At 47.7% G+C, this 17,586-nt stretch overlaps 1 pseudogene; it reads right to left on the bottom strand.

The window, feature by feature from the left end:
• Positions 1 to 2,421: 2,421 nt before the first annotated feature.
• The window catches only part of LOC139262689 (E3 ubiquitin-protein ligase TRIM39-like), a 29,215-nt pseudogene continuing 14,050 nt past the window's right edge, over positions 2,422 to 17,586 (bottom strand).

The raw sequence follows: 17,586 nt of genomic DNA, 5'->3' as shown, positions 1-17,586 counted from the left end.
GCCTTATTGAAAGCCCGTTCTTGACAATCCCCCCAAGACCATTCATAACCTTTACGGAGGAGCATGTGTAATGGCTCCAACAATGTGTTTAAGTTCGGCAGGAAGTTCCCAAAATAGTTCAAGAGTCCCAGGAATGATCGCAACTCCGACGTGTTGCCAGGCCTGGGCGCCCGGCGAATCGCCTCAGTTTTTGATTCAGTGGGCTGGATCCCATCTGCGGCAACCCTCCTGCCCAGGAACTCGACCTCTGGGGCCAAAAACATGCACTTGGCCTTTTTAAGCCGCAGGCCTACCCGATCCAATCGGCGTAGCACCTCCTCCAGGTTGCGGAGGTGTCCCTCGGTGTCTCGACCCGTTATAAGGATGTCGTCTTGGAATACGATCGTTCCAGGGATGGACTTGAGCAAGCTTTCCATGTTTCATTGAAAGATAGCCGCTGCCGAACGAATGCCAAACGGACACCTGTTGTAGACAAATAGTCCTTTGTGCGTCGTGATGGTGGTCAGAAGCTTGGAATCTTCTGCCAGTTCCTGAGTCATGTAGGCCGAAGTGAGGTCCAGCTTCATGAACAGCTGTCAGTGTGGCAAAGAGGTCCTCCGCTCTCGGAAGCGGTTATTGGTCTTGCAGCGACACTCGGCTGATGATGGCTTTGTAGTCGCCACAAATCCTAACCAAGCCATCTGCTTTGAGGACGGGAACAATAGGACTTGCTCAGTCGCTGAATTCAACGGGCGAAATTATGCCCTCTCTGAGCAGTTCACTTTCAATTTTTTCACGCATCACATACAGCACCGCTCTGGCTTTGTGGTGCACTGGTCTGGCGTCCGGAGTGATGTGTATCACTACTTTGGTGCCCTTGAACGTTCCGACACCGGGTTGAAAGAGTGACTCGAATTTTTGCAATACCTGCGAGCATGAACTTCGCTCCACGGATGAAATGGTGTGCACATCCCCCCATTTCCAATTCATCTCAGCTAGCCAACTCCTCCCCAAGAGCACGGGGCCATTTCCTGGAATGATCCAGAGTGGCAGCCGGTTCTGTAATCCATTATGTGTTACCACCAAGTTTGCACTGCCCAGCACTGGGATGATCTCTTTGGTGTACGTACGTAGCTGCGTCTCAATGTGTTCCAGTTTGGGCCTGCTAGCTCTGTGTGGCCATAGTCTCTCAAATTGTTGGGCGCTCATGAGTGACTGGTTAGCTCCGGTATCCAGCTCCATGTGCACCGGGATGCCATTCAGTAAGACTTTCACCATCATGGGTGGCGTTTTGGTGTATGAACTGTGGACGTCAGCCACGTGAACTCTCTGAACTTCAGCATCCATGGTTGTTCCCCAGGCCTCATCCTGCATTTCAGACCCCTCGTCTGGTTCCTCTGTCTCGCAGATTAGCCTCGCTACTGCCTTTTTGCACATCCTGGCCAGGTGTCCCTTGACATTACAAATCCTACAGGTGTAAAGTTGGAACCTGCAGATTTTTGCAGTGTGTCTGCTCCCACTTCTCCAACATGAGCTGAGATTGCTGTTAACAAAAGGACTATTCCCAGGCATCCCTTTCTGATGGCCCTTTTGGCTGTTTCTAAGCACTCTGATGGGGATGTTAATTGTCCCATCACAGGATGTATTGTTCCTCGTGATGGCGTGAATTGCCAATCCCCTTTCCATTGTCCCTGTTGCCAGGAGCTTGTTGCTACCTGGGTGGTGTTGAATTGCCCTTGCCTGTCTGCCTGGACAGTGTCGAATTGCCCTTCCCTGTCTGTGGGGTTCTGTGTCATTTTTATAACATTTATTCCCTGGTTCAACGCAACTTTAAAACCAGGGCTGTGTGCATGGATTAGCTTGGTCTCCTCTCTCCCTTCCATAAAGGTCTGAGCTATCAACGCTGCCCCTTCTAAAGTCAAATCCTTCGTCTTTATGAGCTTCGTGAAAATGCCGGCATGATTAATGCCCTCGATGAAAAAGTCCCTTAACATCTCCCCGCTGCAGGCATCGGAGAACTTACAGATACTGGCCAAACGCCGCAGTTCCGCCACGAAGTCCGAGATGTTTTGACCCTCCCGACGCCGGTGAGAGTAGAACCGGTGCCGGGCCAGCTTGAGATGCTCACTGGTCAGCTGGCTGAGCTCTTTGAAGGACTTGTCCGCTGGCTTTTGGGGTGCGAGCAGGTGTTTCATTAGCGCATACATCTGTGGACCACAGCTGGTCAGTAGATGCGCCCTCCGCTTGTCAGCCGCTGCCTCTTCCAGCCAGTCCTTTGTGACAAAGCTCTGCTGGAGTCTTTCCACAGTCGTCCCAGTCCTCACCCACACAGTAACGTTCCTCTGTGCTGCCGGTGGCCATCCTCGTGGTTTGGTGATTCCCGCTTCTCGTCGCCAGATGTTGTGTCTCTGCACCTTGTTACAAACTCACACGAGGCATGGATATGTCAGACACGGTCACTCTGTGACCTTCACTTTATTTCCAGGACTAAAGAGTGCTGATCCTGGGTGGGAACTCCCCTTTTATACCTGGAAGCCCAGGTGAGGAGCTCACTCCCTGTAGTCAGGGTGTGCATTACAAGGGTACAGGTACAGTGTGCATGAGTTACAGTTACATACTTATAATCATTGCAAGATGGTGAAATACATGACAAAACTGTTGTTAGGGACAGAGCAACTGTCTGATTTTTAAATTTACTCTCTTTACTCTTTAGGGTAATAGGAGATAAGATCACCAAGGCTTTAAACATTTCTAACTAATTGGTTTTATTAGCACTGAAGTACAATTAGTTTTACAGACAGAGATTAATACAGGCTATAAGTCAGTCATACAACTCAACTCAGAATGGTCAATTATTCTGCTTTGGGAGACTGAGAGGTTAATTCTCCATCACCATCCTGTGTGGGGATCTATTGGTCTGTCTCATGACTGTCTCTTTCGATCTTACTGAAATGGCTGGTTTTATACCCTTCTTGCTGGCAACAACACACTGTTGGTATGTTTCCACTCTCTCTCTTTCCCAGGGTATAAAACAAGTTGATACGACAGAATCTGATGTTTACAGCAGTTTCTCACAGATCATCAAGACCTCACAGCTGTCTTATCTTTAACCTTCGAGACAGTCTATAAGACTTTTCCAATGTGGCCAACCTTCCCAGCATACCAGTGAACAGTCAGTTTAACAATTCCTTTGTTGAATTAGTACTTTTAATCAAACCCAGCTCCTTTACCAGGTAATTAACAATATTTTTTAAAAGTCCAAAATCCTTCAGCCGCCCCTCAAGTGAGTGCGAGAAATCGAACAACTTTAAATCATTCATTGAATCAGAATTGTGCTCACCACAATCGGTTCCAGTAGGGAGAGTAAAGGGATCAGGTCAGGGACCAATGATGTGGGTGTTGTGGTCGGGTCAGGATACAATATTGAGGACCCAGATGCAGATGCTGAGAATGTGGAGCCTCCAGCAGCTGCTGCAGATGCTGTTCCCTGACCTCGATAAAAGGTTTAAAAGAATTGGCGAAGGATGTAGTGATGTTGGACCCTGACAAGGGATCGATCATTGACCATGTCAGGTGGATTGAAGATGTGGGATCAGGTTTGAACTCCAGCACGAGGACTGATTCACCTCCTTCCTCTCACCCTCCCTGTGGGATATGGCGATCTATTCCACAGGGCAGGAAACATTGCTGGGAAGTTGCAGCAGTGTGTGCAGCCATGAGAATCAGGGCTGGTGTAGGTTCAGGCACTGTTCCCCCAGTCAGTGCTGTGATTGGTTGTGGTCTCTGGGACTGCCGGGAAGTTGTCTGACAGAAAGTGGATAGTTGGAGCCTCCAGCCTGCCCTGGGGAAGCCTGGGGGATCAGCTCATGGGCAGACGCTCTCCTTTCCCCATTGACCAGCCTCTGATTGGTCACCGGAGCAGCCAGAGACGGGCACAGGATGGGCCAGCTGAGAATGGCTGCGTTTGGGGGGCTCCCCGCCAACAGCTCCTGAAGCACTGGGAGTAGAGAGGCTGAAAGTTGGAGAATCCGGGGAGGGAGGGAGCTCCAATCCAGCACCTCACAACCCCTGCTGGAATAAGGAGGGTGGAGAGGGAGTGAGGGGCCTGCCTGGGAACAGAGGGAACAGAAACCTGGAGAGCAGGAAGCCGGGTCCCAGCCTCAGCACCACAGATACAGTCTGAGGACTGAGCCCAGCACGGCCTGTCAGTCACAGGCACCTCAAACCTCGGGAAGGGGCCTGAGAGAGCCCCACCCACAGCATCACCAAGGGCAGGGGCCTGAGAGAGCCCAGCCCACAGCATCACCAGGAGTGGGGCCTGAGAGCCCCGCCCATAGCATCACCAGAGGGAGTGGCCTCAGAGAGCCCCGCCTACAGCATCACCAGTGGGAGGAGCCTGAGAGAAACCGGCCCACTGCATCACCAGTGGGAGAGGCCTGAGAGTCCCACGCACAAAATCACCAGAGGGAGGGGCCTGAGAAAGACTCGCCGACAGTATCACCATGGGAGGGGCCTGAGAAAGACCCGCCCACAGTGTCACCATGGGAGGGGCCTGAGATTGTCCCACCCACAGCATCACCAGGGGAGGGGCCTGAGATTGTCCCACTCACAGCATCACCAGAGGGAGGGGCCTGGGAGCAAGCCCTACCCATAGCATGACCGTGGGAGAGCTGGAAATGACATCATCACAGCCCCCAACCAGGATTAATTTAACAGTTTAGGGATTTGTCCCGACAATAAAATGCTGGAAACACGAGTTCAGTGAACGTGGTTCGAAATGTGTATAAATGTCCCTTTGAGCCAGTGATCTGGTGAAATGACACAGTCCCAGCCTCATAGTCCAACTGAACTTGGAACCTGCTCACAGACCGGACCAGTGAGAGGAGCTCAATAATCTGCCAACTGTCCCGGGACCAGAGACGACCATGATAATATAAACACCAGGATTTATTGCTGTTCCCAAGGTAATACAATTTCCCCTCCCTCTCTACACTCCCACACACAATCCCTATTCGCCAGTAATCCCCAGTAGTCTCCACATCCCAGGAATGGGATCCTGAGGAGAAGCTCTGGGAGCAGAGGTCTTGGGGATGGTCTTTAAACCTCTCTGGGTGAGGTGGGTAGGGCTCTCCCTGTTCAGTCCATGTTACTGACCTCAGATCATCAGACAGAACCAAGTTCCAGTTTGCTGTCTTTGGATCCAGGCTCATCGGTGACCTTTGCCCTAGAGAGGAGCGAAGAGATTGGTCAGTCAGGGTTATTCCACTCAGATCAATGATTGACAGCTGCAGGGTAGGAGTGTCAGTATTTCCCAGACAGTCAGCCCCATATTACCTGTTAGACTGGATTCTTCCCATGTTAAATCAATGGCCTTCGATCAGTATCCCTGTTCAATAGCAGTGTGTGGGTCCCAGATAAATGGGTCATTTTCCGGTTGGCAATCAGTAACGAGTGGGATGCTGCAGGGATCAGTGCTGGGGCCTCAACTATTTACGATCTATATTAATGACTTAGATGAAGGGACCGAGTGTAATGTTGCCATGTTTGCTGATGATACAAAAATGGGTGGGAAAGTAAATTGTGAGGAAGACACAACAAATCTGCAAAAGGATACAGACAGGCTAAGTGAGTGGGCAAACATTTGGCAGATGGAGTATAATGTGGGAAAATGTGAAGTTATCCACTTTGGCAGAAAAAATAGAAAAGCAAATTATAATTTAAATGGAGAAAAATTACAAAGTGTTGCAGTACAGAGGGACCTGGGATTCTTTTGCATGAAGCATAAATGTGAGTAATCAGGAAGCAAATGGAAAGTTGGCCTTTATTGCAAGGAGGATAGAGTATAAAAGCAGAGAAGTCCTGCTACAACTGTACAGGGTATTGGTGAGGCCACACCTGGAGTACTGCATACAGTTTTGGTCTCGCTATTTAAAGAAGGATATACTTGCATTGGAAACTGTTCAGAGAAGGTTCACAAGGTTGATTCTGGAGATGAGGGGGTTGACTTATGAAGATAGGTTGAGCCTATACTCATTGGAGTTCAGAAGAATGAGAGATGATCTTAACGAAACATATAAGATAATGAGGGGGCTAAACAAGGTGGATGCAGAGAGGATATTTCCACTCATAGTGGAAACTAAAACTAGGGGACATAGTCTCAGAATAAGGGCCGCCCATTTAAAACTGAGATGAGGAGGAATTTCTTCTCTCAGAGGTTTGTAAGTCTATGGAATTCTCTACCCCAGAGAGCTGTGGAGGTTGGGTCATTGAATATATTTAAGGCGGAGATAGACAGATATTTGAGCGATAAATGAATAAAGGGTTGTGGGGAGAGGGCAGGAAAGTGGAGCTGAGTCCATGATCAGATCAGCCATCAACTTATTAAATGGCGGAGCAGGCTCGAGGAGCCAAGTAGCCTATTTCTTATGTTCTTATGTAGTGCTGTACACTCAGGGCAAACACTGCAGTGAGATACACGACAACAACAACAGCAACTTTTATTTATATTGCGCCTTTAACATAGTTGTAAGATAGCTCCCATGAGCAGTCTACTGCTCCATCTAGTGGACTACAGATGCAATGCAACTACTGATGTAAGTAAGAAAAGGGATTTCAGGATTCCCCAGCTGAAGTTTTTTGGTAAATGTTCCTGCCAACCAACAGAGAGACTTTGAGAGCTCTTTGTTTGCAGAACAGCTAAAAATCCAAGGTAAATGACAAGCACATTTGGCTGAACTGTCGACATTGCCAGAGACCAGATGGCTGCGCCTATGGGAATAATAGGGTGCTTTGGTGAGTTCCATTGTGAGACTTTCGGAGCATATGTGGAGCGGATAGAAATTAGTTCCATCCCGAATAGTATTGTCGAAGTCCCCGATGATGAAAATCGTAAATGGGAGGTTTTAGAAAGGAAACGGGCTATTTCCTGACTGATGCAGGCCCTGATGTGTATGAAACCCTGAAAAATTTGCTAGTTCCCGTCAAGCCAAAGGACACACCACTAACAGAGATTAGCACTACAGTCCTGAGCTCCTGCAAATTGGTGAAATTTATCATGTTGGAATAAGAGATCAATTAATTGATGAGGGTATCAATGAGGTCATTGTAGCTTTAAAAAAACTATCCATTCAGTGTCATTTTGGAAACTTTCAGGCCTAAGCATTGCGTGACCGCTTTGTTTGTGGGATGAAAAATAAAATGTGAAGCAATCAGAAGGAAGTTGTTGACAATCCCAAACTTGACTTTTGATTTAATTGTCAGACAGCAATGTCGACGGATATGGCCGACCAATATTCCCGAGAATTTCACACCATTTCCAGTGGTCAGACAACTGAGGGCGAATTGCCTGCAAGTTAAAAGTAAAAGGCAGTTGGGTCCCAAGGCCTCAGCAACTGGCCAAGGTAACAATAAATTGAAGTCGTGCTTTCGGTGCCTGGGACAACGCATTGCTCAAAACTGTCCATATGTGAAGGCAGAGTGTTTCTTCTGCAAGAAAACTGGGCGTCTTGCAAAGGCTTGCTGACTGAAGAGTAAACAGATCTTAAATGCTAGAAGTAGAAATTGCCAGACACGAAATAGCATTGAAGAGAAACAACAGAACGAGGAAGTTCTGGAGATGCATGTCATCAGGAGCACAAGTGTATCTCACAACGATTCGCGATGTATCGCCATCCACATAGACGTTGCAGGAACCAGGATATCCATGGAAATTGACACTGGTGTATCCATGAGCATAGTACCAAATTCGCTATACCTCGACAGGTTGAGTGATTTTCGACTGGAAAATTTAATATAGAGCTGCAAGGCTACTCAGAAGAGCAAATCCCTGTTGTAGAATGTACCATCATACCAGTGAAATACAAGGATCAGTTTCAGAGCTTGCTTCTCTTAGCAATGACAGGAGACAAGTCTGCCTTGATAGGTAGAAATTGGTTGGGATCACTGAAGCTGGATTGGAATGAGATGTTTTGTGTGGAAACAAAATTTGCATCGAAAGATGACGTCATCATGGAGTATCCAAAGGTGTTCTGCGAAACAGGCAGTCTGATCCAAGGCTTCACGGTGAATATCAGAGTATAGAAGGACGCAAGGTCAGTTTACTGCAACCCATGTCTTGTACCATATGCACTCAAGGAGAAAGTTGAGCAAGAACTCAAAAGACTAGAATCTGAGAACATTATCTCGAAGGTAGAAGAAGTGTTCTATTTCTCATATACTGATGAACTGCCAGTCACTGCTGGAGAGATTGGTAGAGCAACCAGACATGGTCCAGTTATGTCAAAAGATTACCTAGCAAATGGCTGGCCAAACCAGGTATCAGAGGATAAAGATTGTATCATGTGGGGTGCAAGAGTGATTATCCCAAATAAGTTCAGCTCCAAATTGTTAGGAGATCTTCATGACCAGCACCTGGCAATGTGCTTGACCAAGAATTTTGCACGCAGTTACTTATGGTGGCCAGGTTTAGATAAAGATAATCGGCTAGATTTTAGCCGACTTTGCGACCGGGTTTTCGCTGCGATTTGATCCTCCACTGCGAAAACCTAGTCGGCGGGATCCTCGGCGCCCTCTTCGCGGCGGCGCTTTCACATACCACCAGGGAGAGGAGCGCCGATGTGAAACGATGTGCAATGCTGCGGATTGCGTTGTCGTCGTACTTTTGGCTCCGTCGGGACACGTAAGCCGCGCCCACAATACCGACAGTGTTTTTATTTTTACATTATTTTGCAGCAATTTATTGGGTAAGTTTTTTGAATGTTTTGTCAATGTTTTTTTTTCTGATTTTTGCATTTTTTTTTCCCCCCTTCCAAGGCCTCCCTCGTAGCGCACCCAAACTCAGCCTAAAGTAGTTTGTGCCGTGAATCCATGTGCAATGCCGATTTTACTGATGCAAAGTAAAGACCGAAAGTTAGGCCTGAAAACAGTAATTTTTGGTGTTAAATTACCATTTTTGCAAAACCCCGAAAATCTAGCCCTGTAAAGTAGATTGTTAGTCAGTGTATTGCATGTCAATTGGTAAGCAAGGAACCACAAATACCATTACAGCCATGGGAATGGCCTCCCAGGGTGTGGCAAAGGTTACATGTAAACTTTGCTGAGCTAGAAGGAAATTGTTCATTGCGATTGATAGTCATTCGAAGTAGCTAGAGGTGTAATGATGCAGAAAATAACAAGTAAAACACGAGACAATTTGCAAAGATTGTTTTCTTCACATGGCCTCCTAGAAGAAATTGTGTCTGATAATGGACTGCAATTTTGTTCAGAAGAATTTGCACAATTCATGAGAAGAAATGGTGTGAAACATCCCAAGGTTCCACCATACAACCCTGCTTCAAATGGTGCAGCAGAGCGCACAGTACAACTTGTAAAACGTGCCCTCATCAAGCAAATGTTGGATCCAAATCCAAGGAAATGGCAGTTGTCATTGGAACACAAACTAGAAAATTTTTGAATTACTTATCGTAATAATCCTTATACAACTACTGGTGGAACACCAGCAGAGTTGTTTTTCAAACGACAGCTGCGAACCAGGTAATCGTAGTTAAAGCCAAACTTGCCACAGTCAGTAGAAGAGAAACAATTAAGACAGAAAGAGAGTCATGATAGAGATAGAATAAGAGAGAGAAGTGTGGAATTTAATCAGAAGGTTAGAGTGAAAAACCATCAGCATAAATGGTTAAAGTGGTTACCAAGAAGAGTAGTGAAGATATGTGGTCCTCGCACATATTTCGTCAAGATGTTTGATCATGGAAAGGTTGGGTTTGTTCACATTGATCATGTTTTACCTACAGCTGGAGAAGGAGTTGAAAGTTGGAATGCTTCGATTATTTCTGATGAGTCAGAGGGACTGAAATTGCCCCTTTCTATAAGGCCTGAAAACGGCGGTCACGGGTCGGTGCGAAATGACCGCCGAGTCACCGCGGAGGGGCCGCCATTTTTGCTAAAGCCCTCCTTTACTTTTGGAGCGGTGTCCGGGACCGCTCTGCCCGTTTTCCCGCCGCTTCATGCATGCACCGACCTCTTACCGACCAATGGTCACCCCTCTCCGAAATTGTCCTGTTTGTAAATTGCCCCGCAGGAGTGGTGCCACCACCAGTCGGTGCCCCCAACAGCTTTTTCTGTCGGTACCCTATCTGTGGCTTGGCGGTGTGGCCGCTCTTAAAGGGAAGGTGGCGCTGCTGGTGACTCCGTTTTTTGTTTTATCGGCCGACTGCCAGGTTGGTCTGACAATTATGCCCCCGGGTTCAGTCAGGCCGCCATCAGGCAGCCTGGCCCCCCTCCCTGGTGGCCCAGTGTTTGCAACGGCCCTGCCCATTTAACTGAAGGGGAGGGACATTGTGATGCATCAGATATAATTGTCCGCCCCATGCATTGGGGAACACGTCAAGAGTTTTAAGTATGACCCGTTTCGGGCGGAGGGCAATTTTGGCCCCAGATAATGTTGGTACAAGGAGAATACCAGTAGCAAATCCTACATCAGATTTACAAGAAACAAATCTAAGAGAAAGTCAGAATTGAAGTCTGAGCCTGAGTCAGGCAGACAAACAGTCTGAAGTTGTAGAGAGTCCAAAAGTAGATCAAGGGTTGCCCTTTGAGAAAAACTCTCCTCAGGCTCAGCCTGAAATGAGTCCAAGTTCGACACCAAGTTTGGAAAGTTCTGTCAAAGGGTGAAGGTAATCTCTTCGAAACAGAAAACCAGTGGTTAAGTCTGATTTGTAAATATGGAAAAATACGTTTATATCTTTTGTTGTGCATACCATGCAAGTTATGTATGATGATTATTTTGTTATGATTACATCTTCAATAAGGAGGGAGAAGTGTAATAGAGGTCCCCTCGTGGACTATTGCTCCATCTAATGGACTACAGATGTAATGTAATCACTGATGTAAATAATAATAGGGTCATGTGGCAAAGTCCCATGATGACAGCTTCTGTTCAGAGCCATCTTGTGTGCATGTGCTTCTTAATAATGTCGTAAGAATATATCCATAGTAAAATGCACCAAGGCGCTTCATGGAAGTGTTATAAGACAAAACAAATAAATTTGGCACTGATCCACACAAGAAGAAATTACTGCAGATGACCAAAAGCTTGGTCAAAGAGGTAGGTTTTAAGGAGCGTCTTAAAGGAGGAGCGAGTGGTAGAGAGGTGGCGAGGTGGAGAGGTGTGGGTCCCAGTGCTGTACACTCAGGACAAACACTGCAGTCAGACACACAGAAGCAGTCAATTTAATCACACAAGCCCCTAGCACTGTGTATCATTTTACACACAGCAGTGAGGTTTCAGTTGTGAATTGAGAGGAATCTTAAGGCCCTTCTCTACATAAAACTGTTGCTCCCTGTTCACTCTGAATTGACCAACATCCCCTCGGGCCCTGGATCTGAGACTCGGAATAATTCCGATCTGTGAGGAGGGAACAGGTGCAGGAACTCGCCCTGCGAATCCCTCGCAGTGAACCCTGACTGAAGAAACGTCATAGAAAAAGAAAGAGTTAAACACAAATTAAAACAATCAGTGTGAACCCCGTTTCAGATTATAAACACATTTCGGGATATTCCCGCTCTCCCTCTGATCCCAGTCGACTGCTTAATGGCGATCCATGGGACAGGGGCTGCCCAGAGGAGCTGTGTGGGAGAGGAGTTATAGTCGATGGGCCCCTGTATTCGGTGGAAGCTGGCCCTGTAAACAAAGCTCACGGTGATTGGGAATTGTGACACAGCGAGGTCCCACCTCCTTCATATTACTCGATGGGGGGGTTATATATTCCATACTTATATATTCCTACATTACAACAGTGACTACACTTCAAAAATAGAACTCCATTGTCTGTAAAGCACTTTGGGATTCCTGAGGTTGTGACAGGTGCTATATAAATGCAAGCCTTCCTTTTTTTACTTTATTCTTTAATAATACTGACAGCCCTGTGAGGAACGGTGTCGCTTTAAAAGACACTCTGATTAAACGTAAGAGTAGGCCATACGGCCCTTCGAGTCTGCTCCGCCATTCAATAAGATCATGGCTGATCTTTGACCTCAACTCCACTTTCCTGCCCGATCCCCATATCCCTTGATTCCTCTACCTCCAAATATCTATCTGTCTCAGCCTTGAATATACTCAATGACTCAGTGTCCACTGTCCTTTGGGGTAGAGCATTCCAAAGATTCACAACCATCTGAGTGAAGAAATTCTTCCTGATCTCAGAAATAAATGGCTGACCCCTTATTTTGAGGCTATGCCCCCTGGTTCTAGACTCTCCAACCAGGGGAAATAACCTCTCAGCATCTACCCTGTCAATCTCCCTCGGAATCTTATATATTTAATGAAATCACCTCTCATTCTTCTAAACTTCGCAGAATACAGGCCCAATCTACTCCTCATATGACAAGCCTCTCATCCCAGGGATTAATCGAGTGAAATCCGTTGCACCGCCTCCAAGGCATTTATATCATTTCTCAGATGAGGAGACCAAAACTGTGCACAGTACCCCAAGGGTGGTCTCACCAAAGCCCTGTCCAATTGTACTAAGAATTCCTTACCCTTGTACTCCAATCCCCTTGAAATAAAGGCCAACATGCCATTTGCCTTCCTAATTGCTTGCTGCAACTGTAACTTTGTGTTTCCTGTGCGAGAACACCCAAATCTCTCTGAAAACCAACATTTAAAAGCTTCTCATCACATAAAATATTCTGCTTTCCTATTCTTCCTGCCAAAGTGAATAACCTCATATTTTCCCACATTATACTCCATCTAGCACCTTATTGCCCCCTCACTTAACCTGTCTCTATCCCTTTGCATGCTCTGTGTGTCCTCCTCACAGCTTACTTTCCCACCTAACTTTGTATTGTCACCAAATTTGGATACATTGCACGAGGTCCTTTCATCTAAATCATTAATATAGATTGTAACTAGCTGAGGCCCCAGCATTGATCCTTGCGGCATCCCACCAGTTACAGCCTGCCAACCGGAAAATGACCCGTTTATCCCTACTCTCTATTTTCTATCTATTAACCAATCTCTATCCATGATAATATATTGCGCCCAACCCCATGAGCCCTTACCTTGTGTAGTCAACTTTTAAGTGGCATCTTATTGAATGCCTTTTGGAAATCCAAATATACTACATCGTCTGGTTCCCCTTTATCCACCTTGCTCGTTACATCCTCAGAAAACTCTAATAAATTGGTTAACCACAATTTCCCTTTCATAAAACCATGTTGACTCTGTCGAATCATACTACGAGTTTCTAAATGCCCTGATACCACTTCCTTAATAATGGATTCTAGTATTTTCCCAACTACTGATGTCAGACTGACTGGCCTGTAATTCCTTGTTTTCTCTCTCCCTCCCTTCTTGAATAGCGGGGTTAAATTTGCTACCTTCCAATCTGCTGGGAGCATTCTAGGATCTAGGGAATTTTGGAAGATCACAACCAATGCATCCACTATTGCTGCAGCCACCTCTTTTAGAACCCTCGGATGTGGGCCATCAGTCCAGGGGATTTGTCGGCTTTTAGTTCCATTAGTTTCTCAAGCACCTTTTCTCGACTGATATTAATTACTTTAAGTTCCTCACTCTTATTAGTCCCTCGGTTCCCCACTATTTTTGGTATGATTGGCAGTGTGTAACTCCGCCCCTACCTGACCCATGGTGGGTGAAGCTCTGGCCCATTACAGTGAGGAATGTTTAAAGCAGGTGTCACTGGGGATTGAGGATTAATCTCAGGCTCCTGATCCATAGACACAGGGAGCTGATATTAAAGTTCGGGATATTCCCAGCTGTCTGAACACAACTACCCCACCTGCTCTCAGTGCCTTATATTGGAGAAAAGCTGCACCATCTTACTGATGATTCCCAATATATCTGAGTGATACTTTTCCCATCCATTCAGCCTCTCTTGGATAAGTTGCGATATATTGGACAGGTTCAGGGTGAGCGCTGGAACATCTGGGTCTGTAACTCTCTTAGTCCCTGTCACTCTGGAATGAAAGAGGAGAGAATGTTTTTATCAGTGGGGACATTTCAGATCAGAAACCCAAAGGGGATCGAGTGATCAGTGCAACAAGCTGCCCCCCTTCTAATGCTGGTCCTGACACCCCGCAGCAACCCATCCGGAAAATGGCAGTATCCCGGGATTTGCCGTCTCCCTACATTCACACTGATCTCCACACGTGCAGTGGGATCCTGGTTTGCTGCCACTTCAGCTCAGTTTGTGATTTTCAAAGCCGTCTGTGTTCAGTCCAGTTTCTCTGTACTGGAGCCTCATCTTTCCATTATTGATCATTATTATTATCCCGAGGGTCTCCAGTCTGTTCCCCGCTCTCTGCAGGAACACACTCACTACAATCATGTGAAGTGAGGAGAGGAGAAGGAACAGCCTCCCAGGGACCTGGGGTCAGTGGGATGCCCTCACAGACGTCTCGATTCTAACCCCACGCCCCCCGACGGGCGGGAGAGGGTCGGGGGTTAAAGCCTCGGGATCGAGTAACCCGACCCCAGCCCGACCCTGTTCCCAGCTATTCCAATTTTAACAAACACAAATCAGGCCATCGACGAGGCTCCTGTGAAGGGCAGGCGGGGCCTAATGAACAATGGAAAGTGTGGGCCTGAGGATATAATGGGGGCGGTGGGTGAAATGTGAGTGTGGGTCAGGGGGAGGCCTGTGCTGTCGGCTCCCCGGCAGCAGATCCGAGGCGGGAGGAGCCGACTGGCCAAAGTAAGTGCTAAAGATCTGCTCCTTTTAGCACTGCTTGTGGGCCCGGAGGAGCAGGAGAGCCCCAGGCCTCACAAGGAAGCCTTCTGCCTCCCTCAGCCACAAGCCCCGCTTGGCCCCCCCTCGGAGCCTCTGCTTTCCTCTGCACTGAGTGACGGGGAACGCCCCCCATGGTTGGGTCCCCGGCTGCGACTTTCTGCTGCTTGTTTCACTCCGTCCGCCGGCTAGGCTGTCAATTACCGACAGGGCCGCCACGTCCCCATCCTTCCCTGGTTAACGGCCTCCCCCTGCACCCTCCCCATCTCCCTGGTAACATCGGGGTCAGAGTGTCCAGGGACACTGACATTACTGGGACGTCTCAGCACCCACTCATTTCTCTGTTAGTGGATAGAATGAGCCAATCACAACACATCTTACTGTCACCCTGACACTGGGACCTGCCTCTCTCCTCATTCTCCATGGGCTGGCTGATAGAACAAGCCAATCACACAGAACTTACTGACCCAATGGAATAAAGCTGTCATTGACACACATGGAGCCTTTAGAAGCCTCGGTTAGATACAGGTGAAGTTTATGGTCATTGGAAGCTGGGAGGCCGGCCAGGAGAACATTGGAATAGGCACCTCAGGGTCATATAGGATGCTGAGGTTGCAAACAGTGTGGTTCAACCTCAGACAGTGAGCACAAAGGGGGATGGAATTGGTGGTCGGGATTAAAAGACAATGGCTTCAATCTTCCCAATGGTTAATTGCTGGGAATTTTGGCTCATCGAAGACTGGATCTCGGACAAGCAGCGTAACAAGTCAGATGCAGTGGAGGGTGGAGAAAGGTGGTGGTGAGGTAGAGCTGGGAGTCGATATTGTACATGTAGAATCTCCCATTGCCCACATGCTGCCTGAGCCAAGAACCCCTCAGACCCCAGTTACACATCACTCAATATTCCCATCATTTGAAAGCTCCTTATCTGGGAAGGTTTCCAAGCCGTGATTCTACTTTCACTCTTCTCCCAGATACAGGTGAAGGTTCCCTATCAGCAGCAGGTACTGTGTGACGGAGAGGGACTTACCTGGAAAGGAGCTGCTTCGAGTTCTGTGAATAAAGGGAGGAGATCAAATCAGTCAACGAACAAACCAACACCCAATGGAAGCAAACGGTGAATTTGGGATTGAGAGCAAAGAGTTCAGTGTGTAACAGTAGGTGGGGCCAGTCACAGGAATGGGAAATAATCCCACATTTCACTGCACTCCATCCTGGGGCAGCACCAACACTCCGAGGGCAGGGCTGAGGGGGCACCGACACTCCGAGGGCAGGGCTGAGGGGGCATCGACACTCCGAGGGTAGGGCTGAGGGGGCACCAACACTCCGAGGACAGGGCTGAGGGGGAAGCACCAATGCTGGGCCCCACCAACAATCTTCAAACAATTCAGCCCTCACACCAGCCTCACAGAAAGGCCCCATTCCCCAGCCATGGCCCTATTTATATTGAAGATGTACCTGAATAAAGGAGAGAGGGTTCCTCTGTAGCAGACTCTGGGTTTCTGCATCTGTTAATGTAATCTGTTCCATTCTCTTGTTTAATGCTTCAGAACAGTTTCTAATCTGTGCGAGAGCTCGGAGCCCCTCCTCATCGATCAGTGTCAGTGCGTATTCTTCATCTTCTTCCAGCTGTCTCCTCCATTCAGAGAAGCTCTTCGATAGCTTTCCTTTCAGCTCCTTGATTCGTGTCTGAAACCCAAACCAATTCTCATTACAAACGGCCCTTCCACACAGTGTTACCCTGAGCACACGGCACTTTCCAGGGACGGGACAGTTTGTTTAGATCACCACTCGATCGCCCGTTAAAGATAGACAAGCAGTGGGGGTGTCTACTGGCAGTGGGGGTGTCTACTGGGAGAGGAAACAGAGTTTAACCATGTTACCTTGAGTCTTGAGCCTAAAAGAAGGAGCGCTGTATTTAGACTGTGTGTGGCACTGCCACCTGGGCCACCCACACCTGGAGTGATGGCTCCAGTTTTGGTGCCCACACCTGGTGAAGGAGATCGAGACTCTGGAGAGGACAGGGCCAGAATGACACGTAGTCTGATGGAGTTTAGTTCTGAGGATCGGCTCCAAGAGGTCGGGTGATTTAGAGAAAGGCAAGCCGAGAGGGACATGATTGAGGTGTTTAAACTGATGGAGGGATTATTGGACTCACTCGTTGGGTGAGGTACTGGAGATGGATCGGGATGGTAGGACTAGAGGGCCTGTGTATAAAATCCATAGGCACAGAGTTAGGTTAGAGGCCAGAGCCCTCGATCTCTGGAACAGATTCCCTGAACATGTGGTGGGTATGGAGTCACTACCACCCTTTAAAAGGGAGCTGGGGAGGAATTTCCCCGAGCTTGTCCTGAATTGGCTGCAGGTGTTTATTCTCTCTCGGTTTGCCTTTCCCAGGTGAGTACATTGTTATGTTCAGAATAACTCCACAGGAATGTGTTGTAAGCTCAAACCATTGTGACCTTGGTCTCTTTAATGTAACTCCAAAGTGAGGAAGCAGCATGGTGAATCACCTTTTATACCTGCTTGCCCAGGGTACACAGGTGACCTTTAGGTCTCCCACAAGTGTGCCCCCTGGTGGCAAGTCTTACACATTGGTGAAGTTTGCATACATAACATCACTCCCCCCCAAAGTCTTATGTACAAGTTATTTACAGGTTGAGGTGATCAGGCGCTCTGCGTTACCGGGTCGATCGCCTGAGTTGAAGTTCTGGCGTGGGTGAGTTGGTCGGATCATTGCTGCACGGCAGCGCAACTGGTCTGATCGGACTGTCGGGCATGGTGGGTTCATCCTCGTGACTAACAGTGAGGTCGATTGCTGGTTGGGTGTGTGTTGATGGATCATAGATGGTAAAGTCTT

This window comes from Pristiophorus japonicus, chromosome 4, assembly GCF_044704955.1.
Source record: "Pristiophorus japonicus isolate sPriJap1 chromosome 4, sPriJap1.hap1, whole genome shotgun sequence".
In the NCBI taxonomy this organism is placed as follows: domain Eukaryota; kingdom Metazoa; phylum Chordata; class Chondrichthyes; family Pristiophoridae; genus Pristiophorus; species Pristiophorus japonicus.
The sequence above is the reverse complement of the archived record's forward strand: the minus strand, read 5'-3'. Positions and strand labels throughout refer to the sequence as shown.